The following is a 27,182-nucleotide window of genomic DNA, read 5'->3' on the forward strand; positions in this document are numbered from 1 at the left end:
CAGTATTTTACATTGTTCAGTGTGTTTTGGGCTTCCGGATCAGTTGACGGAAGGTAAATTAACTTATTTCATTTCATTCTGCAGGCTTTAGGGAGATCTGAGCTGGATTGTTTACTAAGGTCATGGAAGAGGCTGACCCACAATTTGTGAGCCATCAGCTCCATTATCCCGAGACAGACAAAAAAATCCTCATTACAATGAGTATAAAGCATAGTGTATTTCTTCCATTTAAACTGTAAACACAGAAAAACCGGGTGTGACAGATTGACTTAAAAAGAGGTCATATTGGTGGACAATTTGAGGACAGGGAAGAAATAACTGTCTGTTTTGTCAAGACACACTTGTGGCTCCAAATCCAAATGAGCGCTGTAGGAAAATAGCGCTTGTTAAATGTCCACAGGGATAATATAGAAGCGGCAGAAATTGAGTGGCTGGCGCCCATTATTGGAAAACGTGTCTTACACTCATTTTCTTCATCCCTTGAAATAGAATATGGAGAGAGAAAGAAGAAGGGGGAAAAAACTTAGACTATTTCTTTCTCTCTCTCTCCTGGCGCAAAGCCATTCAGAAACTCCTGCAGCACAGAAGCATTACAGAGATAGTGTTACCCTGGAAATATAAATTATTATTAATTTATTCAACTTTTGGCCACTGTTAACCAAATTAGACAAAAACCACCACAACGCCCTCCCTCACTTTCTTTTGCTAAGTAGATATTCTCTCTGGGATTAGCACAAGGCCACCACATTCAAAACTTAGGTCATTTACATATAATTCTGCAAACTTGCAGTGGCCCATGACAGTCTTTGTGGCTCAAATGTTGTTCTTGATCTCAACACCCCCTGCCCCAATTTTCATTTCACAGAGGAGGATAAACCCTGCTTTAGATTTACAATGGCTTTGGGATAAAAGTCTTGTCCCCTTGTTTCACACACACACACACACACACACACACACACACCTCAGATATTTCTCTGACTCTCTGAACCTCCTGTCTCCACCTCTAGCCCTGAAATGCCTCTGCTCATTTCTGCCTTCTGCGATAAAGACTGAGAATTACTTTGGAAGTAGTTTCAATTTCCTTCCATTAAGGACAATAATGTTAGTCTTGGCCAGAGAAGTATCTGGAGGCAGAGTTAAGAGTTCAGTGTGTCTCCCTCCCATCTTGTCTTCCCACAATGTGTCGATTCATGCCGCCTCCCCTTCTCATGCGCTCTCCTTTTAAGTAAGTTGTATAGTGCTGGTTTCCAGGAGCCCTCAACAAAACACAGAGAAAACTTCCCAGTGGTTTGGGCTGGAGGTGATCCATTGTTGTGTCTCTGAAAGGGGCAATCTCTTGTTCCTTGGGCTTCATCCTTGATTGGGCAAGAATAAAAATAATCATCCCCATGAAATCAAAGGTTCTCTCTGCCCATGGGAGTAAGGAACAAAGCTGCTTGCTAGGACCAGGCCTCAGTCTCCTTGAATTTGCCTTAACTGCTGGAGGAGCCTTACAGTCAGCATGGGTCTACCCAGTGACCGGCAGCCTTCTTAATACAGAGGTCACTTGTGCTTTCAAGCGTTATTGAACAAACAAACCCTTCATGGCTAGAGACTCTTCAGCCTGGACCATGCAACAGGGTGAAGTGAGAGACAGAGACCAGTCAAGAGCCAATGGGAAGGTGGCAGGCAAGATTCAAAGACTAATAATAATAATAATAATAATAATAATAATGCTGCAATATGGACACAGGGCTTTGCACACTCTCCCCATACTCCCAAATGTCTTCTTTCAGCAGTCAAAAACATGTTCTGTCCAATACGAGCTGCAAGTCATGAAATGGCATCAAGCAGGTCCCTAGCTGCACAAAACCCCAGAGAGCTAGGTACACCTCCACTTGATATAACGCAATAGCATTCTCATTACTCATGGCAAAGGTGGTTTTAGGGTAGTACAACTGGTGTGGCCACACTGTGCACCAGCACTGGGGGTGGGGTGGGGGGGCGGCGCTGCAACAGTGATGTAGGATAGAGCACAAGAGGCAGGGAGGGAGCTGAATTTTAGTGTCGCCCAAGACGCCACAGAAATTTGAGGTCTCCAAATCTGCCACTGAACACAGCTTGCTTGTTCTTTCATAGCAGGAAAGAATGATTTATTATAATTCACACAAGCACTTGCACAGCTGTGCACAGGACCGTGTTGCGGTTGACTCCTGCATATAGACAACTAAGGCACACCCCTCCAAATACATGTACCCTCTTCAAAATGATAGGCAGTTTTCACAGAAAGGCTGAAAAGCTGTTCTGTGGGTTTGGGGTTTTTTTAAAAAACAAACAAACAAACAAACAAACCCAAACCAGGTAGCTTTGTTAGTCTTCTGTAGGGGCAAAAACAGCAAAGATGAAGAAAAAAACCCCACCTTATTATAGTAGATGTTTTTGCAGGCATGAGTCCATTTCAAAAGCTTATGCCAGAAGAATTTTTTTAGTCTTAAAAATGCCACAAGGCTCATGTTTCCTGCTGCCTGCAACAGACTAACAACACAGTCCTCCTAAGAATGTCTACTTAACAATGTTAAGTCTTATTTAGTGCAGTGTGTCTAACTCCCAGGTAAATGGGCTAGGATTGCAGCCTAACACAGCGACCCCTCTGGAAATGGTTTTTTTTTTTTTAAATGAGCTTCTCACCCTTCTAGTATTCTCATAGTATTTTCATAGTATTCTATGAAAATACTTCCCATATATTTTGGAAAGGGTAAATTAATTTGGAGAGTATTTGATCCACATGTCAGACAGGTGCTCATGTTAGCTTTCATGATGAAACAATACTCTTTTGTTGCTTTTAGTGGGGTGTGGGTTTTTGGTTTGCTTTTGGGGAGAAACCTTTATGAGATTGTGGTAACACTGCTTATCTGTTGCTGCTTGTTGATGCACACCTGTCAAAGTTCACTTCTGTGCAGCAATATAATACCTATGCCGTTGTGCACAAGTTCATCTTAGGTTTTTGTTTCTGGGTGGGTGTGTTTTCCTTTTTATTTTTAAAGGATCCATGGCCCTTGAGCCATGACAATGTAGAAGTGAAAAGATGCAGCGAGTCCCTGTGGTGGGCTCAACTTAAAGAGTCCTGCAGGGTTAAAGGGGAGAATGTTCAGATTCATCCAAGACTTGAGAAACTTGACATATGTAACCCTTACATGCATTGGGTATAGAAGCCAGAAAATAAAGGTGCCCCCCTAATGAGGTTTTTTTGCGGTTGGGTGAGCGGAAGGGGCTGCTTCAGAAGACTAATAACTGAAAAACCTTCCAGAGCTTTTGTCCGGAGCAATGGCAGGCACTTTCCATCCCTTTTGAGGAAGGGGTGGAAGGGGAAAAAAGGCAGCCTTTGGGGAAGCCTCCACGAGAGATGTGGGTTTTAAGGGCGACCCAGGTCATACAGAACTAATCAAGCGAAAACAATAATAAAATTAGCCTGACAGTCAGCAAGTATCTGAGAGGACTTTATCAGAAAAAAAGAAAGAAAATGGGGAAAGAAAGAAATGGGGAAAGAATGAAAAAAAACCTCACTTGGAGCAAATCCGCAAGGTGTCATTGTGCAAATGGGGAGGGCGGGAGGATTAAATTATTTATTCATTGTTAATTTATTTATTTATGTATGTGTAAACGACTTAGCTGCTGCAGGTGCTCAGAGGCGTTTATGAAAAGGCCCAGTTTGAGAGCCAAGGAGAGAATATTGGTCCATTTAACTCATTATTTCCTTTAAGGCGATCAAAACATTGACTTTTATATAGAAGATAGAGACTGGGTTGGGGTGGGTGGGGACACATGTGTGCCGGGACTCATGCAGGGTCTAAGCAACCTTAAGAAGGAAAGCATTTATCTGGCATTCAGGAACTGCAGGGCAGGGAGGCGGGAAAGAGAGAGGAGGCTCACTGGTGGAGTTTAATGTCCTGCAAATTAGCAAATGAATGCTTATGTCAATATGCAAAAGAAAAAAGAGAAAAAAAGGGGGGGGGGAGAACTACTAGTTTGTTTAAACAGATTATTAAAAGAAAGCGTCTTGGGAATATGCAGAAAATGTGCTGTTGTTGCTGCTTTTCTTCCTATTCTTTAGTAAAGAACAGCCACAGTTTTTACTTAAGACGCTTGTCCTCATGTGATCTTGAACATAGATGACATATTTCCAGGGCTGAAACCTAAGAAGCATCCACTGGCTGTTCTTGGGAACATGCTTGCTATTTAAGAGGCTGAATCCAACAAGTTAACAACAGGGCCCATCCTGTACCCACCTAAAGGTGCAAGAGGACCAGACGCCTAAAACGGCCCTGCCATTAGCGTTCCATCACATTTCCAGAAGAATCTGGATATGTGGGTGCAGAGTGCAGCTATTTTGTTTTCCTCCTATGTTTATGGTATTTCAAAGTGTCATCTCATGTTTCTGTGACCCAGCAGAGCATGCCGCAGTGGGGGTGCTGTGTAGGACATGACCCTAGGAGGGAGAGGAACAAGGCATCTCAGCATGGAAGGGGTGAGGAGGCACAAGGCAAGAAGTCAAGTCTCTCAGAAAAAGCATCATCGCATCAAGTTAATGCCTCGTGAGGAGGGGATCCTGCTGCTTTTGTGTACTTCTCTAAAGAAAGACAGGAAGCCCAGAGAATTGTGTGCCACAAGAGACTCTTAATTAAGCAGCAGAACAGGATATTGCTGAATAAGGAGGTGCTAATTAGATATGGCTCACCAAAGCAAAGCTGGGAAGCAGTGCTGTTGTGTTCTGTAGCAGCAGGGCAAGGAAAACTGCTATTGTACCTCAGGGACTAATTGGCTTACTGTGGCACAAGCTTTCCTAGACAACGGCCTGCTTCGAGCAGTTAAAAGGAACTGCAGATGTAAGCAACCTAAGGACCGTGGGTTGATTTCAGGTGGTTTTTGCAGCCCCCTTGTAAAATGGCCACCCCTACCACTTTCTCTGAGGTAATAGTGGTGTGTTATCATATGGGATGCGAGTGGCGCTGTGGTCTAAACCACAGAATGCACTGTTTAAAAGCACATCAAAGTGCAAGTACCGCTCCGTCAGGAAGGTAAACGGCGTTTCTGTGCGCTGCCAAAAGCGGCTTGTCATGCTGGCCACATGACGCAGAAGCTGTCTGAGGACAAACGCAGGCTCCTTCGGCCTATAAAGCGAGATGAGCACGCAACCCCAGAGTCATCCGCGACTGGACCTAACAGCCTTTACCTATCATATGGCAGCGGGGAGAGAATGAAGCAATACAGAGAAAAGCCTTTGCAGGCCCTGGGACCCACACTGCCAACCACTGAAGAAAGGGACTAAAAAGGTAGAGTGTATGGAACATGGTTAATGTTGACAGTTACTGGTATAACACAAGGAGTTATATGCTGGCAGCAGCTTGCCCTCACCTAAGGTAAAGGTACCCCTGCCTGTACGGGCCAGTCTTGACAGACTCTAGGGTTGTGTGCCCATCTCACTCAAGAGGCCGGGGGCCAACGCTGTCCGGAGACACTTCTGGGTCACGTGGCCAGCGTGACGAAGCTGCTCTGGCGAGCCAGCACCAGCGCAGCACACGGAACACTGTTTACCTTCCCGCTAGTAAGCAGTCCCTATTTATCTACTTGCACTTAGGGGTGCTTTCGAACTGCTAGGTTGGCAGGCGCTGGGACCGAGCGACGGGAGCGCACCCCGCCGTGGGGATTCGAACCGCCGACCTTTCGATTGGCAAGCCCTAGGCGCTGAGGCTTTTACCCACAGCGCCACCCGCGTCCCTCACCTAGCCAGGGCCAAACCAACAAGGCTGGGAGGCTGCCTGCTCATGTTGGGGTTACACTCCCTCTGAAGGACATAGTTTGTGCGTACTCCTGGATAGGGGTGCCAACATGAATAAAATATTGGGGGTGACAGACAGGTAAGTTACACATGCACGCCATTTGAATGGCGATGCCCATTAATGTTTTTGTGGGCAGGCCCCTCAAATATTTTATGGGCCAAAGGGTCCTCAGCCCCTAGAAATTGGCTCCTATGCTCCTAGATCCTCTGCTGTCGCTTGAGGCTCAGATGGCCTCAGTGGCATGGAGTGCCTTCCACCAGCTTCAGCTGATGGCCCAGCTACAATCCTATCTGGACAGATAGGGATAGGGACAGATAGCCCAATTTCTGTAGTTTATTATCCAGTAAGCTCTAGGTTGGATTACTGCAACACGTTAAATGCAGGGCCCCTCTGAAGATGGTTTAGCTGGTGCAGAGTTTGGCAGCCAGGTTGCTCACTGGGCCAAAACTGTTGGAGCATATTACACCGATCCCGGCCTGACTGCACTGGCTGCTAATCAGCTTCTGGGCCCAATTCAAAGTGCTAGTGCTGACCTATAAAGCCTTAAATGGCTCAGGACCTCAAGGACTGCCTCTCCCCATATAAACCATCCCATACTCTGTGTTCATCGCCTTCTTCATGTGCCTCCTCCTTGTGAGGTCTGGAGGGTGGCAACACGAGAACAGGCCTGCTCTGTAGTGGCTCCCCATTTGCAGAATGCTCTCCCCAGGGAGGTTTGCCTGACGCCTTCATTGTATATATTTTAGGTGCCAGGTGGAAACATTCCTCTTCAACTTGGCTGATTAATATTCTACAGCCTTTTAAATGTGCTTGTTAGAAGGGTGAGTGTTTATTGTTTTGCTGCTTTGTTTTAATTATTTGCTTGTTTTATCCTGTATTTTATTTATGTGAAACGCCCTGAAATCTTAAGATGAAGGACAGTATATATATAAATCAATCAATCAAACAAACAAACAAACAAACAAGGCTAGTTTCACATACAGAGCATTGCAGAAATCCAGCCTTGAGGTTACCAGCATGTGTTCAAGCTATCCCAGTCCAGAAACAGCATGCAACCACAAAATATACTGCTGAGCTATAGCTTATTATATGGACCCCCTTCCTCATGCTTTGCCATGGAAGTTCCGGCAACTTGGCCACCTTCTGGTATTATTTTGGTATTGCAGGTGAGTGCTAGGGCAATGGCATCCGTTTTCTCAAAAACCTAACCAAAATACCCACACATTTACGATGATTCCTATTTAGGAACAACGATCCAATTTTTCTGGTACCTGTTCTTGGCAAAACACTGTCTCACTTTTTGTCAGGGAGGCAGTTCGTGCAGGCCTCTTACCGCACTGCAGCTTCTAATCTTTGGTGTTCAGCCCTCCTTCCTCAGGCCTCTCGAAGGCACGTTACCGATTGCGGGGCAAATGCACCTCGACTGTAGTGCATATACATAGGAACGCATGCACCTAAGCACTAAGACATCACAGCCTGCCATTCCAACACAGCTGTTTCATTTTAACTATTAAATATAATCCAGTGGTACCTCTGGTTACGAACTCATTCCAGAGGTCCGTTCTTAACCTGAGGTACCACTTTAGCTAATGGGGCCTGCTGCTGCTGCCAGCGCGCGATTTCTGTTCTCATCCTGAGGTAAAGTTCTTAACCCGAGGTACTACTTCCGGGTTAGTGGAGTCTGTAACCTGAAGTGTTTGTAACCTGAGGTGTTTGTAACCCAAGGTACCACTGTATAGGAAGCAGAAGGGTATGTTGTGGCTGGCCACTGCAGTAAAAAAGAATGAAAGGAGGCAGCCGATGTGGCTCCCTCCACTGGGCCAGCTGCTCCTCTACCTAATGGGAGGGCCGGCCCTTTCCCCACTAATCTCAAACCCTGACAAGTGTAACTTTTCACATATTCAGGTGGAGGCTTGTTTTGTGGCTTACTGACAGCCTATGAGCTTCCACAGCTAAGCGGTGCTGAACTACGGTGTGGGCTGGGCCTGGTTGCCTTGACAGAAGCAGAAGTGCAGCTGTTTCCATGGTTTGCTATGTCACATGCTATAAGTGGACAGTAGCACTAAGGGTGGGCAAAGTTTCTATTAATTTAAAAATTTCAGCAGACAAATAAAGTGAAAGAAATGGGAGGGTGGGGGGAGAAAAAGGTGGTGGAAACTGAACACAATATATAGGTATATAAGTAATGCTATTTATTCCAGCAAGCATACAATTATTAAGGAGTCATAATTTTTATAAAATGCAAGAGTTGTCATATCTTCTATTCATTGATCAAAGGGGGGGTGTAGTGTTCTCTTTCTAGTGAGTCAATATCAATCTTTTGGCAGAAGTAAGGGCACGGAAAGTCTATCTATGATGACTGGCTGTCAAGACCCACATAATTGGTGTGTGGTTTAGGATAATATTATCATTTGACGATTTTAATTCCCCTCCCCCAGAAGTAGTATTTATACATCCTAATGCTTTTATCCAAAAATGTGCAAGTGTTGGACATTGCATAAATGTATGTTTCAAAGAAGCAAAATGTGAGCAAAGATGATGACCTCATTGACCGGGGGCTGCTAACATGGGACTGACAAGCTCCCTGGATAGCTTGCAATATGGATTCCTTTTGATGGCTTATGCTCAGACATACACTAGCAGGAATCAAAATATTTGCTAATGTTAAGGTCAAATGATTTGGCACGAGAGAAGGCCAGCTCCCAACTGCAGCACTTTTAATAGACCTACTATATTTGGAGACTGGTTGGGCAGGCTGAAATTTCTGCAGCTCAGATTACTCTGTAAGAAGCCGACGGTAAGAAATATATTCCATATTGTCTGAAGGTCCTTCAAAAGAACTAAAAAGAATAAAGCTGAGAAAATCTATGCTAAAAAAGCTAGATTCCCACGTTTATTTGGGATGGAAATATCAAAAGGTGCCATCCTTTGCACACTTGCTTGGGTGTAAGCCTCACAAGACTCACTGTGACATATGTAAGAGTCAATTAAGCCGCCCAAATAAGTAAAATAATTTCCTAGCAGCATAGAATAACCACTTCAAAACTGAGGGGATGGGAATCATGTTTTGTGTCTAAATGAGATTTTGCTAAACTGAATTCATTACCCCGGTTATTGTTTTGGCTTTTTTTTAGTTGCTCAGAAAACATGGCCATTGTTACAATAAATGCATAGATTCATTTTGCAATGCACGCTAATTTGACATCTTGTACCCTTTTTGAAAAGCCAAGTGTAGGACACTGATCGATAACGCACACCCACAAAACACATCACACCCTGGCGCAATATGGATTCAACTTTCCTATATATGAACATAATAACATGAGGAGAGCCTGCTGGACCAAGCCAATGGTCTAGCATCATGTTCTCACGTGAGCCAGCCAAATGCCTGTGAGAAACACACAAGCAGGACTTGAGTGCAGCAGCACTCTCCCCTCTTATGGTTCCAGCAAGTGTATTCTGTAAGCAGGCCTCCTTGATAGACTTTAAACTGCCAACTTAAGAATTCCACAGAACTGTATGCCCGAGAGGGTTAAAGAAGAAGCACTGCGCCCTCTGCAGGCTTAGACAAAGAACTGGTTTCTTTTCATCAACATTTTATCATGCTTATAAAAGAACTTGGCTTTAAAGGTGCTATTTTAGTTTCCTTTGTTAAAAATATGCCTCTTTTGCTCAAAGCTCCCATTATTTGTTTGTTTATTCTGATATTTTTTTAAAAAAATGAACACAACAGAAAAAGCAATTTAAATTTAAACTTAAAATAGTAATAATAACAACGATAATTTTAAAACATCAGCAACAACAATAAACCATCACCAGCTGACATTAAAAATGAGAATATTCCATCAATCCTGATTTCAGTGTATAAAGTAATGTGCGCTATCCAAATATCTAGACAGGTATTTCAACAAAATTGAGATTAAAAACCACGTGTTCATACGTAAAAATGCCCCTTACCGCATATATTAAAATATTTCCGACTAGGCAGAGCTCTAGATATGTGTTTAAACAGTCCTTTTGTCCCCCCCCCCCCCCGCTCTGCAAGCACACTGAGTTGAAGTTGATAAATTGTCAGAGTTAAATGTATAAATTAAAGATTCAGGTATGCACATGGAGTATCTATTGTTTTGAGTTGTTAGACAGGCAATGTATAGGTTTTTAATTTCCCATGAAAACGTGTGCATTGAAAGGGAGGCTCAAATTCTCGCCTGCCCCTCATAAATATATATTTGAATTGTGGAGGAAATGGACAAGGAAAAAAACAGCACTTCTCATTTATTAGCAGGGAAAGGACTGGACAGATAGCATGGCCCGCTTTTCTGTTTAGGCCTGACTTTCTAACCTAGGTCTACAGCTGCTGTGACCGGGGTCAAGTGATATGTCACTCTGTCAGATCACACAGAGAGGCAGTGGCTCTTCCCGGATTAGAACTCGGCCACATGGCCCCTCTGAAAAGATTTCTAAGAAGTGCCAGAGCTGACTGTCCACTGCTTAAACCTTATGCTAAAAGGTTTTAGACATCTCAGTCAAAAGGTATTGTAAATATGGGGACAAAGCGTGTAAATTCTTAACTGTGGGACCTTCACAGGAGAGAGCCAGGCTTCTGATCTTCGATAATTAAACTAGGTAATAAAAGCTATACTATGGAAATATGAGTTCAGTTTTATACTGGTCCACAAGTGCCAAAATGTTTGTTGCTAATGAGCTCAGATATGTCACCTTTGCAGTAACAGTTTTGTCTTAAAAGCAGGTGGTTATGATGTGGCATTATAACCGAATCAAGATTTGATTCTCCAGCCTTTTGTCATCGTGGTGCAACTCCCCATATCCACCTCCACTCCATTTTATTGCATACAACGCTAGGTTTCTTATTCCTTTGTACATCCATTAATCATGGTGTCATGCAAAAACTCTACACCTAGAAATAGTGAAGTGAAGGGGCTACAAGTCTAGGAAGTCCATGCCTCAAAACTCACCACCAATAGGAGGTCCAGCTTTGGCAGTCTTATTTCTGCAAAATAAAGAAGATAAATACTGACTTACTTTACAGAGCTGTCGTAAGAATTACTGGGGAGAGTTCAGCTCAGGTCCAGGTAGGAGGCTCCTCAGAGACATTTGGTTTCCCACTGTGAAAACAGGATGCTGAACCAGAATAGGTCATTGGCCTGATCCAAAATGACTGCTATTTTCCAATAGTTTCCCTGTCCTTCTCTCTTTTAAAAGGCTTGGTTTGTGGTGATTTACATGTGGACTGGCAAAGTGATTTTGACCTGCCTGGTAAGATGTTCTGTGAGGCAACTGTGATATGGAAGGTGAAGCCCTGTCCCTATCCCCCCCTGAATTTCTTGCTTGAACTGCTACCATCACCTGCCCTGCATACCTGGAACCCTTAACAAATTCCACAAATTAGCAGTTTGCGAGAGGGATCAAGAGACTGGATTTGTCCTTCCTCGGTTCCTTCTCTCCCTGATCAGTGGGGCTGCACAATGTGTTGGCTACTTCTCCCTCCACCATTACATGATCTGCAGTGTGGTTATTTCCGCCCATTCCTTTTCTTTTGTTTTTGGTATTTGTGTGACTTTAAAAAACAACATGCTGGCCACATGACCTGGAAGCTGTCTGTTATGTACTGAAGTTCTCGCCCTGGCCACCAGGAGTATTGTGTATGTAGTTTTCACTCAGGTCCATGTCAGTTATTTTAGGCGGGAAACCCTGGGTTGTTGTTGCTACATTGTCGACAGCCGGCTGCCTATAAAAGCAGGCCGGCTGAGCTGTTTGCTGTTCAGTTCTGTCTAGCTTACAAATAAAGAGCTGCTTTGGAAGAAATCGCTGTGTCGTCTTCTATGTTCACCAACAACTTAACACTGTCTGTGGACAAACACTGGCTCCCTTGGCCTATAAAGTGAGATGAGCGCCGCAACCCCAGAGTCGTCCATGACTGGAGCTAAACAGATGTTACCTTTACCTTTAAAAACAAACAAACCAATTTTTGTTTCAGTGCTAAAGTGCAAGTGCAGTTATCATAATCATAATCATCATCATCATCCTTTTTTTTTTAAGCTTGGCTTGGCTTATATTTCTGTCACGTGATTAAGGTTTTAAATGATAATTTTAGGTTATATTTTAGTGATCAAGATTTAATATATATTTTTAACTGCTGCTATATCTGAATTGTCTCTGTTATACCCAATTCCAATTCAATGTATTCCTGTTGTGTTTTATGATTTTCTGGATATTGTAAGTGAGCTGGAACTGGTATGTGACCGTAATAATAAAATTCTATTTCTGTCACATGAAGCTTGGGCCTCGTGTGGTTCACACATGGGAGTGGGCAACTGAAGCACATTGGGGTGGGATGAATTCTGTCACAGCCTCTATTTCTGTTCATACCAGGAAAGAATTAGTGAAAGAGCCATCAGCTAGCATCTTGCAAGCTATCTCTGCTTGCATCCAGAGAAAGCAAGATACACAAAAATGGGGCTAATATGAGGGCCAGAGAGAGAGCCCCGGAGGGCAGATTAGGCCCTTAGGCCTCTAGTTGCCTGTGCCCATAGCCACACCCTACATCTAAAGCACCATTATACAGTGGTACCTCACAAGACGAATGCCTCGGAAGACGAAAAACTCGCAAGACGAAAGAGTTTTTTGTTTTCTGAGTTGCTTCGCAAGACGGATTTCCCTATGGGCTTGCTTCGCAAGACGAAAACGTCTTGCGCCTTTTTTTTAAAACCGCCAGTGCATTCCTATGGGAAACCGTCAATGCACAGTGGTGCTTTGCAAGACGAAAAAATTCACAAGGCGAAAAAACTCGCAGAACGAATTAATTTCGTCTTGCGAGGCACCACTATATGACTTTAACAGTCATGGTTCCTCCACAGAAGTGTGGGAACCGTTCCTTGTTAAGGGGGCAAAGCTACAATTTCCAAAGTGTTTTAACAATCAATCTCCCTTCCCAAGGAACTCTAGAAATTGTAGCTCTGTGAGGGAAATAGGGGTTTTCTAATAACTTTCAGCACCCTTAGAAAAGTACAGTTCCTAGGAGTCTTTGGGGGAAGATAGGACTGCTATAGTATAATGGTGTTTTAATTGTATGGTGTGAGTGTGGCCTACTCTAAAGTGCCACATACCTGCCATTTACTACAATGATTAATATTCTTTTTATTAGTATCACATAGCTTCCCACATTCCTCAGATGAAAACAGGGATGCCCTATTTCATCATCATCATCATCACCCTGCCCACCTGACTGGGTTGCCCCAGCCATTCTGGGCAGCTTCCAACATATATATAAACATAATTACACATTAAACATTTTCCGTATATAGGGCTCCCTTCAGATGGCTCGGGGGGTCAGATAACTCCATACCTTCCAACATTTCTCTGATGAAAAAAGGGACTTCCTAAGGAAAAGTGGGACATTATGGGATCAAATCAGAAACCAGGACAGCTTCTGCAAATCCAGGACTGTACCTGGAAAATAGGAACACTTGGAGGGCCTGGTATCATCCACTAGCCATTCCTATACCAGATTCACCAGAATGTGCTAAATGAGCACAAGATTAAGTATACCATGAGAGTCACAATTAGCCCAAAGGAGAGACTCCTAGCATTTCATTAAAGAGGCTTAAGTAATCTTTGTTTTAAATCAGTGCTCATGGGAACATAAAAACTTCATTGCCTGCAGTGTACATTCAGTTTATCTCCTGAATTCTAAATTCTGCATTAACAGCAGTCATGTAAAAGTGTTAGAGAGATTCAAATTAGTTTTTGGGTGTCTCTTTTGAAAACATTCTCACATCCAGTGACAAAATCCAGCTAGAAACCCCCAGATCCCCTCCTTTCTTTTGCTGGAAGGCATGATCAGTGTTGGCATCTGACTGCCGGGTGCATCTCACTGGATCAGGGCCTTTGAGGTGATGTCAGATGATATGAAGTTTCAACCTTGATCAGTTTTGTGCACAAGGAAACTATTGAGTGATGTAACATTTAGCCATTGAGTGATGTTACATTTACTTAATTGTTGTGTAGCCTGCCATAGAAAAACTGAAGTTGGCACTTGTGTTTTGATGCATATATTCCTTTCTATGTATCACATAGGTTCATTAGGTGCTTTAGATAAGGTCCTACCTCTCAGTCACAATAATCCCATTGATAAAGTGGGAATAGTAACACTCTGTCTCATATGGGATATTGAGGAAATGACAGGGAAATGTTTTTTATCTTCACCGAGTTTGGGGGATAGGGCTGGCTGTAGGTAAAAATTAATTAATGATCAAAGGAGTCAATGTCATCCCAAAGCAAAAGTTTATAATAGCACTGAAGTAACAAGATCTTCATTGGGGAAATGTTGGACTGAAAATTTCAGAGCCGTTATGGCTCCATTGGAATCAGGACTAACCAGTAACCATTCTTAGCGAAGCACATAGATATAAATGTTAGATAATAAATCTAGACAAAGAAAGAAAGATATAGGACAAATGTGTAAAAGCACCCATATCAGAAAAATAGCTTGCACAGTAAAAGAAAGGCAAATAAAATGTATAGACAATTAACGGGCGAAGCCTTTTGCAATATATGTTGCTTGAGAAACCAACAATTCCATGGAGACCAGAAAGCATTTGACACATTTTGACCCCAAAGGCGGCATTCCAAATCTTTTCAATAGTGTCCTATGAGAAGCAGCTTGTATGACTTGGACCAAACTAACTTTTAAACTGTTACCTAAGTGGCAAACATGAATAATTGCAGACCTTGTCTGTTTTTCATAGATCAGAAATACCTAGGATAGAGACGTTCTTTAAGTTTATTGCAGGGTCTACTCAAGCACATGCTTAGGCAACTGTGAACAGGACCTGGTTACTTAACTACAAAATTGCTGTTTATTCACAGACTGGACATTTCCTTTTCCAAATGTTGGACTTGGATGACAGCAGGCACTTCACTGTTTGTTTGTTATTTTTAAAAGTGGATTATTGTCATAAAGCCTGCAGTACATAGAAGTACCGGTATTTTCTGTCCTAAGTCTATTTATGGTTTTATTCCCACCTGCCACATTTATTTTCCACTACAGTAATTTCTTCTACTGGCCATGTATCTGCACCCAATATTTGCATCATAGCTGTTGTTAAAGTAGGTTGTTTTCTAACCATGGTTTACTAGGCAAAACTGTTAATATTTAGCATTTCAGCCTCCAACATACACATTTTCAGTTTCAAGGCAGTTATGTGTAGCGAGAAACTAGCCAAGGCAGCATAGGAGCACATCGAGCTTGGGCACCCAGCAGCAAGCATGCCTTGCGTTGCCAAAGAAAATAAGAAAAGGCTGAGCATTAGACAGACAGACAGAATAAATGTGCTTTTTCTCATGCAAAAGGATAAAAAAAAAATTAGATGCAAACTTTACATTTAAAACTGCATTGTTCCCCTTTTAATCTGGCCACCATCCGAGTGGTGATCTGGATGTTAGAGAAGACATGAATGGGAGACATTGGCAGGGATTGGAGCTTGCGGATGAATGTGGAAATGTAGAATGGATGTTTCTTTTTTCTGGCTTTGAGTTGACTGTTGTTTCTGTCTGTTTTTGAGAACTGATCCAAGGGACAGGGAAGTCAGTGTGGGCGCCTCTAAGGAAGGCCCTCCTCTACAGCTGCAGCTCAGCGGATTAGGAAGCTTCATCCACAAGGCAACATTACACAAGTAGCCTTTGAACAAAAGTCATAGATACTATTAATGATATGGTAATCCTTAATCGAGCTACCTCCCAGTAGTGATTATACTGACATGGGAAGAATATCTAAGTCGTAAAAGCAGCCCATAACAACACTGCGCTATTGTTCGCCCCAAGCTTGACCACGACTAACTTTTACCAGCATCTCTAACGTCACCTTTCTCCCCCCCCCTCACCATCACCACCCTGATCCTACTTATTTTTAAGATGGGCTTTTTTTTCTCCCCCCCAAGTTCCCACACACATTTTGTACCGTCTCAAAATTCACACTGCCAAACGCGTCAAGCGATCATTTCCATCCGAGACCAAAGACCACACAAAGGTTAGTTCTGTAGGTCCCAGTGAAGATGTTTTAATTGGCTGACAAAAGGCACAGTGGATCATTTGACTTGTAAATCCTCTCTCTCTCTCTCTCTCTCTCTCTCTCTCTGAGATAACACAGCCAGAATTAGACAAGTCTGGTGTTCACTGTAGTGCTGCACCCAATATTCTCCAGCAAATATTTTTTGACATGAAATGAAGGGCTTCAGGAGACTACAGCCAGTATGTTTCTGTACCCATTGTTTGCATTTTTTGCACCTGTTCATAACCAGTTTGAAGCCCCTCTTGGCTGCTACTACAGTATCAGTTCCCCTCCCACCCAAACACCTTCTCTTTTTCTGAGACTCCGATCCCAGTGATCCCCTTCTGGAGTTTAAAATTATCTGGAGAGTACCTCTTACAGATACTCCTGCATACTGAGGTAGAAGAGTGGGGACCAGAGATCAGGTGACACCCATATTTGGAACGTCCTCCTTTGGCCTATATAGCTTATTGCTACTCCTTTGAATTTTGCAGTGTCATCCTATACCTTTCTACCCAGAAGTAAATCCTGCTGAGTTCAATGTGATCTTGGTCTCAGATAAATGCATATAGGATTACAACCTTAGACTCCAGGTAAAGAGAGTTTTCTTTGGCCAGAGCTTTTGACTTTTTTTGTTTCTTTCTGCTCGTATTGTAATACTAATAATTTAAATGTGTTGCTGCTTTTGAATTTGTGCCACTCCACCCATTCTCAAAACCAAAATCTTTGGAGGAAAAAAAATATTTGTGGAGAGAGTTAAATCTGCCCTTGTAGAAACCAGCTTTGCCACGATTCCACAGAAGCATTTCGGTCCCACACTTTCTAAATGTGGCATCAATGTGAGTGTCTGCATGCAGCTAGAAATATTCAGTGTTGCTTAAATAAATGAAGAAAAATGAGAGAAGGCTGCCTGGGAACCATATGATGACCTGTACCAGGATAACATTGGGACAGGCTGCGCAATTGATTTCTCGATTGCTAAGTCAGTGTTTCAGTTCTGCCATATGAATCCAAGTTTTGGCATTTACATAAAATACCTTCACCAGTCACAGCCTCTGCATCCTAATGATAAATACAGTAATGGAATGGTTTATTTGGCTTTTAAGTTCCATGTTAAACCAATATTGTTGGCTATTTTATTTTGAAGAGTAAAACTTTTGAAAAAACACAAAAATCTAATGGTGCATGGATACCAGAAGAATGACACACACACACACACACACACACACACACACACACACAGTGATGCCATCACAAAGGTCAGGACTCTGGTTTCCTCGAGTTAGTTTCGTCCCCATAAAAGGTTAAGACACACGCAATCACTAGTAGTTTGTGATTGAGCTATGATGGATAAGTCTTATCAAATGGGGAGAGGAACATAAATCTAACCCATTGCAAACATTATGGGTTTGTATGTGTGCAGACACAATATCCACCACTCTTGTTTTTACAAGCATTTAAAAGCTTGTACGTGGGTGGCGCTGTGAGTAAAGCCCCAGTGCCTAAAACTTGCTGATCGTAAGGTTGGCGGTTCGAATCCCTGCAGCGGGGTGAGCTCCCGTCGTTCGGTCCCAGCTCCTGCCCACCTAGCAGTTCGAAAGCACCCCTAAGTGCTAGTACCCCTAAGTGCAAGTAGCACCCCTAAGTGCAAGTAGATAAATAGGTACCGCTTTATAGCAGGAAGGTAAACGGCTCGCCAGTTGCAGCTTTGTCACGCTGGCCACAAGACCCGGAAGTGTCTTTGGATGGCGCCGGCTCCTGGCCTCTTGAGCGAGATGAGCGCGCAACCCTAGAGTCGGTCACGACTGGCCCATATGGGCAGGGGTACCTTTACCTTTACCTAAAAGCTTCAAGGGAAATCGAGAAAGAATGAATTCTCATTCGCTCAGAACTCTGGACTTATCTCCTAGGGAAGACTCAATATGCACACCCTTCCCCAACATATAACCTGCCCATTATAACAGAACCAACACTAGGAACGCAGATTTAAGCAGTCAGACACAGAAACATCTTCAATAAAAAAAAGCTTCACTAAAAAAGTATGTCTTACAAACCTTTTGAAAAAGTTGTTCATTTGTCACATTTGCAAACATATTCCCAGGTGAAACAAGAACATTTTCACACATGAGACTAAGAACCACCACATTTGAGCCACTTTCACATTCTTTCTGCCATCTGTGAGTATTTTCAAAGCATGACAAGTTGGAATAAAAATTGCAAGTGCCTTGTAGCCCGTACAGGTTTTACCTCCATGGTAAGGAACAAATTTAAGCCTAGGTTGATTCAGCTCTCAAGTGTGAAAACGCTTGAGCTCTTGTGTGTGAAAATGCCCTGAATGTCAAACTTTGTTCAGTGCTTAAACACCAATTAAGCTGTCACTGAATGAGGCAAATTGCATTTCCTGAAAATATTAAATGCTATAAAATGCAACACGGTCAGATAGCCTGAACCTGCTCTCGTGGATTATTGCAAAGCTTCTCTAGCAAACAGAAATTGATTGACATATGACAAATTCAAAAAGTCGAGGCTGTAAATTGTGAATCAAACATGGGTATGAACTGGGGAAATTTGACATTTCCATCTTCATCAAGGGGGATTCTGTCAAGTAGAAGCTCAAACTCTTCATCAGTAATCTGCACGCCAAACTTGGAACAAACAGCAGTTCGCTGCAGACACTCATGGAGTTCACATTTGGGTCAGCGGAACCTACAATACCCCAAGCATATGGCTGCCATTAACTCTTTGTTACAGCTTCGGTCCCCAAGATCAAGAGCAGCACGTGAATATCAGAGGTTAATCAGGGTTTTGATCGCTTCAGCTTTCTCTGAGAAAGAAATTCTGCCACAGAAATCCCTCCATTGGTGGTGCACAGAAATAGAAATACCGGCATACTGAGCGATGTGTGATTGTCCCCTTTGAAAAGTTATTCATTACACTAAAACACTGGTATCGCTGAAACTAGTTAACTCTGAAAAGGCCTTTTCTTTGGACTGTTTAGCATGAAAGAAAATGTAGAGAAAATGTGAGAGGGCTTCTTTTTTCTTCTTTTTTTTCGAGGTTGCAAAAGGCTTCTTACTGCCTTTTCGCAAAGCATTTTCATAATGGCCTTCGATACATTTTGCATACAAATATTTTTAAAGCGCCTGTGTTTATTCACAGGCAAGAAAGTGTTTTCATAAAAACATAATCCATGAAATACCGGCATAAATAGGAATGACTTCAGCAATAATAATGAACAAGGCATTCATTCTCCATTTTGCTGAGCTGATAAGGCAGGGCTGACCTCTGGAGAGCTGGGGAGGACAGGCTTCCTTTGGGGCAAGCCAATGAAAGGGTTCACTTGTGCAATGTGGATTTGTCGCTTTGGTCCCACCATTCCCCTTTCCCTGCTGCTCCATATAAATCAACAACCGGAATGAACTTCCTTTCATATGCATGACATTTAAAACATTATTTTAAAGTGAAGTCACAAAAGGAACTTCTTCATTTTTTGTTTGTCCTTGTTTACAACCATCTGCCCAGATTGCTTCCCCCCATAGCTGTTTTTAAAGGGAAATTCCCTTATTCCGAATAGGATTCCTCGCAAGAAAAGGGAAAAGTTGACAGCCCCTCCCATCAAGTCTATTAAACAGTTAGGAGGAGATAAACAGTTGCTTCATGTATGTGATGCTTCCACGAATTGGCTATGCTTATTTATTTGATTGGTTTCACAGATTTCTAAACTGCTTCAAAGTCAGAAGATCTCAAACTGGTCTACAATGAGATGAAATGAGATAATACACAAAAGATGCAGGACCTTTCCAGTTGGCCATTTTATTAGTGATTTGTGATCATGATGGTATCAGAGCAGTTATACGTGATCCTGCTATTAATGCTGTTTCAGCTTGCAAAGGTTTTAGCATACTGCTTTGTTTCTAATCAGTGCATGTCCCTTAACTTACTTGCGGAAATCATGTAAGTTGTTGTAACACAAATAACATTGGGGGAGCATTGCAGAAAAACTAATAAGGTGAAACTATGTGTGGACACCACCCTTGCACTATTATTGCATTGATGCAAAATTGCAGAAGCAGTGGCTTGGGGTCCCATAGACTTTAAAAAAACAACATAAAAAAGATACAGACTATAAAATCAATAAAAACCCATTTCTAAAATTTGTACAATTGTACAAACCAATGTTGTTGGTGCATTTATATAATACCTTTGTATCTGAGTTTTTGGTTCACCTTTTTAAAAGATGCTGCAGAATTCTTGGGAGAGGTCTGTGGATTAGCCACCCAGAAACACTTGGTGGGGTTTGAGGATTAGCCACTCCTGCTAGGCAAACACCTAATTGTTGTTATTGTTATTGTTATTGTTTTTATTTGTTTGTACCCCACCCATCTGACTGGGTTAACTCAGTCAGATGGGTGGCTTCCAACACATATAAAAACATAACACAAAATTAAACTTTTAAAAACTTCCCTTTAGATGTCTTCTAAAGGTTGTATAGTTACTTATCTGCTTGACATTTGATGGGAGGGTGTTCCACAGGGTTGGCACTACTATCGAGAAAGCCCTCTGCCTAGTTCCCTGTAGCTTCACCTCTCAAAGTGAGGGGCACACCAGAAAGCCTTCAGAGTTGGACCTTAGTGTCTGGGCTGAATGACGGTGGTGGAGACACTCCTTCAGGGATACAGGGCCATGGCTGTACATACATCCTATTGAACTCAGTGGTCTTACTTCTAAATAGAAGTATACAATCACACTGTAAGTTCTCACTGAAATCAATGGGACATAAGTACAAGTAACTTAGTTCTGTAGCTAATCAATGATTATGATGACTATTGTTAATAATAAAAGCTGCATTCTTTTTATTATACGATGCAATAAGTGAAATCGATTGAAGCAATAATTTGAATATTCCAACCTTTGCCCGCACCCTTCTCTGATCCCCTCTACCCTTACTAGGTAAAGGTAAAGGACTCCTGGACGGTTGAGTCCAGTCAAAGGTGACTATGGGGTTGCAGCGCTCATCTCACTTTCAGGATGAGGGAGCCGGTGTTTTTCCGCAGAGAGCTTTCTGGGTGATGTGGCCAGCATGACTAAACCGCTTCTGGTGGAACAGAATACTATGATGGAAGCCAGAGCACATGGAAACGTCATTAACCTTCCAACCGCAGCAGTACCTATTTATCTACTTGCACTGGTGTGCTTTCGGACTGCTAGGTTGGCTGGAGCTGTGACAGAGCAATGGGAGCTCACCCCGTCGCAGGGATTCAAACTGCCAACCTTCTTATCAGCAAGCCCAAGAGGCTCAGTGGTTTAGACCACAGCGCCACCTACGTGCCACTACTAGCCCCCCTCACACCTACCCATTGCAATAAGGGTCAGAAGGCTGAAGTGGCAGAAGTGATCTGGGTGGTGGGTGAGACCTGCCCAAATGCTGAACAGGGGCAGATCCACTATGAGACTAATGAAGCTTAAGCTTCAGGGCACCTACCGGTAATCCCAGAGGCACACCAGAAGCGACTTTTAGTCCATATGGCTTTTAAAAAATGGAGTCTAATAGACCCATTATTTGTTGTATATATTTCAACAATCCCGAAGTTTAAGAGTCAGCTGTTGTAAAATTGGAGGGTCGCGGTACAGCAATTTTAAGCAAAATCCGAGATGCAGTAGTTTTTTGTTTTAACTGTGGTAATCTGGCATGGAATAACCCCACTGAAGAATATAACAATGGCTACCCAGATCTCGGTGCTTGTTATGAAAGTGCCTCCAAAACAGTTCAAGCTTCAGGCCCCCCCAAATGTACGTCTGCCCACCACTGAGCTTGAGGCATAAACCTTCTTGTACTAGAGCCCACAGATCTAAGCAATGGGTACTCTGCCATCTAGTGGCAGAAAAATATTCAGCTGTAGCAAAGCTCAGTTGAAATGTAACTTAGGATACCTACTGCTCCTACAAATTTTACAATCTAGGCATATCCCTCCCAGGGATTGGTGACTATATACATTTTAGATTCTGATATTTGCATTCTTAAATTAAGTTCTACACATTTCTATATCAGTTTTGATTTATTTTTTTAATCCTTGTGAAAATTCACCAGCATTTTTGTGTGAATTTGTCCCCATATGCGCATTGTTTATGCAACATAAATTTCCAGATTTTGATTTTTGATCCTTGTGATTTATTCATAGTTTTAGCCAGCTTGTAACTTATTCTTAACTAACTCAACTTCTTTAAAGCCTTGCTAGAAATTTCTAGAGTTTAGTTTAGTTTATTTGCCAGCTTGTAATTTGACTGATTGCCAACCTGCTTGACTTCTTTATAGGCTTGCTAGAAAGTAGCCAACAGAGACAGGAACACGAAATGGCACTAATTTGCTTCAGCAGCAGCCTATGCAGCCTTTGGACGAAATGTTGAAAGGGAGAAATGAAAAAGGGAAAGGTTACTGCTCAGAAATCACATGCAGAAGTTCTGTTCTATTTATGCACACCATTCTGTGTGACAGCTTGACACAGAGCAGGTGACGTTATAGACACCCGGGATCTTGGCTCTGTTCCTGAAGTCACATGCATGGCTATGTTTTAAATACTGACACCAGCACAAATTCCCTTATGCAATGCATTTCAGCACATCAGATTGGTTGTATGAACTTTCCAATGTATGAGCAGTTCACATGAAGCATCACCTTTTGCAGAATATCCATAATGCATAAAATTATGATCTAGACACTGCTCAGCAGTGTCATTCACATTGCATCCCTTTCCTGCTTTCCCCCCCTCTCACTTGCAAACTGTCACATATGATGCAGGTAATCAACATTGCTATACAACCATGGGGACATCTCCCCACTGCCACACTATCACTTCCGTCTGTGGGGAAGAATTAAGCAAATCAAGCACCACCACAATCATGTGTCTGCTTGGAGCATATTACATATATGAGTTAGGAGAAAGGGCAAGCAACCAGTGAGTACGTGGCTCAGAGCTTCCAGGTGCCATTTCTGATGCTTCTGGGATGCGGGTGGCACTGTGTTCTAAACCACTGAGACTCTTGGGCTTCCTGATCAGAAGGTCGGTTGGTTCAAATCCCCGCATGGGGTGAGCTCCCACTGCTCTGTCCCAGCTCCTGCCATCCTGGCAGTTTGAAAGCATGCCAGTGCAAGTTGATATATAGGTACCGCTGTGGCAGGAAGGTAAATGGCGTTTCCATGTGCTCTGGTTTCTGTCACAGTGTTCTGTTGCACCAGTAGCGATTTAGTCATGCTGGCCACATGACCTGGAAAGCTGTCTGTGGACAAACGCCGGCTCCCTTGGTCTGAAAGTGAGATGAGAGCTGCACCCCCATAGTTGCCTTTGACTGGACTTAACTGTCCAGGGGTCCTTTACCTTACCTTTTTTTAACCTTCTGGTGCTTGTATATATTGCATTAGGACTAGGGCAACAAGATGCAATTGAGCACATTACAGGAGTAAGAAAAGCTGAACATCCCAAAAGTTTATTTCTTGATGTGATCATGAATGGTACAGAACTATCAAAGAACATGCTGGCTTTCTTTTGATTGTTGGTTAAGCAAACCTTACTTTGACACTGGTAGGTCTTATCTCCAAATAAATGCAGTTACAATAAGTGAATTAGGTGTTTTAGACACTTAGACAATTTCACTCCTGCTACAGTCCCAATGCTAGAACTTCAAAAGAGATGGCAAATACCAGCATAATCTGAAACCATTAACTTTTTAGCTGCAGGTACAAAATAGGAGATGAATGTCACTGAGGAATGAATGTACATTTTGAAACAGAATTGTGTGGAAGTTTTAAAAATTGTTTTTCCTTATTCATATCTTCCAGAGCCAAGGTAGATAATAGTGATTTTAGCATGGCTAAGATTGAAATCGGTCTCTCTGGAGATGCACTGCAGGGATAATATTACAGTGAATATGTTATAAGGTTATTTCAGGTCACTTGTCTTAGAACAGAGAGAGAATCCAGTTGCTACAGCAGTCTGCTTTCCAAGCAGCAGAAGTCCTTGAGTTTTGGCTTTGTACCTTATTATTCAGGTGAAAAGTCAGCCGACCTCAGAAGGCCAGTGCTAAAATAAGCCAGTTTGCTGAGAGATCTACAGGTCAACTCAGGGGAAGTAGTCCCAAGTAAATAAGGTCCCTTGCCTCTTCGCAACAAAACTCCCTTTAATTAACCCAATCCTTCCCATCACTGAAACCGCACTGATATGGAGTGACAAAACATAATGGATGGCAGAACTCCTGTACCTTTAAAGATTGCATGGGAGAGCTTTTGCCACCTTAGAATGGCAAACTGTTCCCACTTCTGTACAGCTGCTTCAAGTACAAGAACTCTCATGCAAGAAAAGTTGGCTGTGATGATCTGTAAGAGATGCCCGACATATTTAAAGTAGCTCTATGCAATAAAGAAAAGGGCTTTATAATGCAGAGATAGGACACATAGCCTGAAGCTTTGATAAACATGAAGAACTTCCTTTGGCCATTTTCCTCTATAGTTGCACCACTACTTTGCATAGCAGTGGTGTCTATGTTACAGGATGTACTTTGCACTGGAAGCTAAAGTGGAAAACTGGTTCACAAGTAGAGCAGAAGTTGACAACAATGGTGTCTAAATGTGTCCTATTCCTTTCCTTTGCGCCATCCACAAAGGTGTTTACTTGATACACTTAGGTTTCCATGCCTTTTCCTCCTTGCATATGCCACAGGTGAGCAGAGAAGGAAGTGGTGATGGTGCTTCTTGTATATACCACCCATTGCCAGAATCTCCTACATCTATTTTCAAATGGACATACCATGGAGTAAAGCAGAATCAATCTGTTGTGTGCACACAGCCTGAGCCTCTTTTGTGAAAATGCCTGTCCAGCAAATAATGCAAAGGATGTGAAGCTGCATACTCATCATAAATTTAAAACACATTGAAAATGCATTTCCTCCCAAAGAATCATGAGAACTGTACAGTAGTTGCCCCCTCACAGAGCTACAATTCCCACCACCCGTAACAAAATACAGTCATACCTTGGATCCTGAACGCCTTGGTACTCGGCTCCCAAACACCGTAAAGCCGGAAGCGAGTGTTCTGGTTTGCAAACATTCTTTGAAACCCAAAGCCTGATGGGGCTTCTGCAGTTTCTGAACGTTTTGGAAATTGAACGGACTTCCGGAACAGATTCTGTTCAATTTCCAAGATACGACTATAGTTTCTAGGATGTTTTTGGAAGGGGGTGGAGGATTGTGCTTTAAATGTATGCTGTATACACAGTATGAGAATATTTTATGGTTGCTGCCATCTGTCTGTCTCAAGAGACAATGGAGTGCCCCTCTGGGAGGTGAAGTCAAACCACTGCGTTAGCAACACTGAAGTGACCTCTCCAGGGTGCAAGCCAGGGCAGTGTGCATAGAGGTCCTGCGATGCCCAGATGACATCAGCCTCGCTGATATGGTCCAAAGGAAGGCAGAGCAATATGTTTGGCACCAGTTTTGTTGCAGAAGTTGTCGGAAGGTGCACAAAGCGCCACCCAACCATCTTAGGAACTCCACTCCGGATTTGTGTAGGGTTTACTCCTTAGCCTTTTCTTCTGAATATATTCTGCAAGGTTTAGGGTCAGAGTTTTCCTTCTCCTAAATGGGCTGCCTTCCCAGGTTGATATGCCTACATCCGCATGATCCATGATGTCAGGCAGTGACCGGATTATACTGTATACAAGCACCTCCTGTACTTATAGTTCATATTTTGGGTTACAAACTTTCCATTTCCTAGTCATATGCTCCTGGGACCTCCCACCAGCCTCCTTTCCACCTAAAGAGTGACACCTGCCTTCTGATCCACATGCAGTGGTTCTCCTTTCAAGGCAGTACTAGGAAAAGAGCATTAACTCCTCCTCACTACATCCATGAATGGAGAGAAACTGCTGGCATGAGAAAGACTCTCTCTCAGTGGAACTTTAAAGCTGCAGCTCTGCGCTTTGCAAGAAAACTCATTGGTCTCCCTTCATATTCTAATTCCAGGATCAGCATCTTAAATATGGCTGCACACTCCTCACTTCATTACTTTTCAGAGTTCACCATGCACAATAAGTAAATTATGAAGGCAAAAACATATGTGTACATGAGGAAGGTCATAGCTAAATGGCACAGCACTTGCTTTTCATGTACAAGGGTACAAGCTGACATTTAAAGGATCTCTGCAGATGAACTGAGACAGGTCTCTGCCCCAGACACTGGTGAGCTGCTGCCAGCCAGAGTAGGCAATAGAGAATTAGAAAGACAAAGCAAAGGGCATATGAAAACACTATCCTAATTATAGGTAAAGGGACCCCTGACCATTAGGTCCAGTGGTGGCCGACTCTGGGGTTGCGGCGCTCGTTTCGCTTTATTGGCTGAGGGAGCCAGCGTACAGCTTCCGGGTCATGTGGCCAGCATGACTAAGCCACTTCTGGCAAACTAGAGCAGCGCACTGAAACGCCATTTACCTTCCTGCCGGAGCGGTACCTATTTATCTACTTGGACTTTGATGTACTTTCGTACTGCTAGGTGGGCAGGAGCAGGGACCAAGCAACCGTAGCAGGGATTCAGCAAGTCCTAGGCTCTGTGGTTTAACCCACATTGCCACCTGCATCCCAATCCTAATTATACTAAATTGGAAATAAAAGCAGGTGAATGGAGGACAGGGCTATCAGTGGCTACTAGCTTGTTCAGGTCTAGGAAGTGCATAATAAAGAACCTGATCTGATCTGGCTATTAGCCACAATGTCTGTGTTCCAGTGGCGTAGCGTGGGTTGTCAGCACCCGGGGCAAGGCAAGTAATTTGCGCCCCCTAACCCCCAGATGTTGCGCCCGGTGCGGCCGCCCTCCCCGCGCTACGCCACTGCTGTGTTCTACTTCCAAAATTTAATAAATAAATAAAAAGAAATGCGAGGCACAGTGCAGTGGGCTTAAAAACTGAAAATAATGTTTGGGTGCAACGAGTGTGACCCAGTAGCAAGGACACGGACCGGGAAAATCCTGAATCCATCCCCGGGCAGAGACATCTTCAGGCAATCACTGTATCTCAGCTTCCCTAGCCTACCTCATAAGGCTGCTGTGCAGGCTAAAAAATGGAACCCCACCTCCTGAGCTCTTTGGAGGAAGAAGGGCGGTTTCTTTTATTTCATATGTTGTAACAGAACGCACAGGCGCGCGCGCCAGCAGCGCGAGGGCGCACCGCGCATCTTCGCGCCCTTCCCCATTTCCCGCAGCGCCGCTTGCGCTCCTCCTCGCCAGAACTTCGGTCGCCCCGTGGAAGGGTTAACTCT

The 27,182-nt window shown here is 43.1% G+C and overlaps 1 long non-coding RNA gene across 1 annotated transcript; it reads right to left on the reverse strand.

Annotated features, from left to right (window-relative positions):
* Positions 1 to 262: 262 nt before the first annotated feature.
* LOC310657406 lies at positions 263 to 27,169 on the reverse strand. The gene is made up of 3 exons (XR_014501753.1): positions 26,997 to 27,169; positions 10,860 to 10,942; positions 263 to 1,355 (listed from the first exon to the last, which is right to left on the reverse strand). It is a non-coding gene; the product is annotated as an uncharacterized lncRNA (long non-coding RNA).
* Positions 27,170 to 27,182: the final 13 nt, after the last annotated feature.

The sequence above is a fragment of the Podarcis tiliguerta genome (genome assembly GCF_965153285.1).
Source record: "Podarcis tiliguerta genome assembly, chromosome: 9".
NCBI classification, from domain to species: Eukaryota; Metazoa; Chordata; class Lepidosauria; order Squamata; family Lacertidae; genus Podarcis; species Podarcis tiliguerta.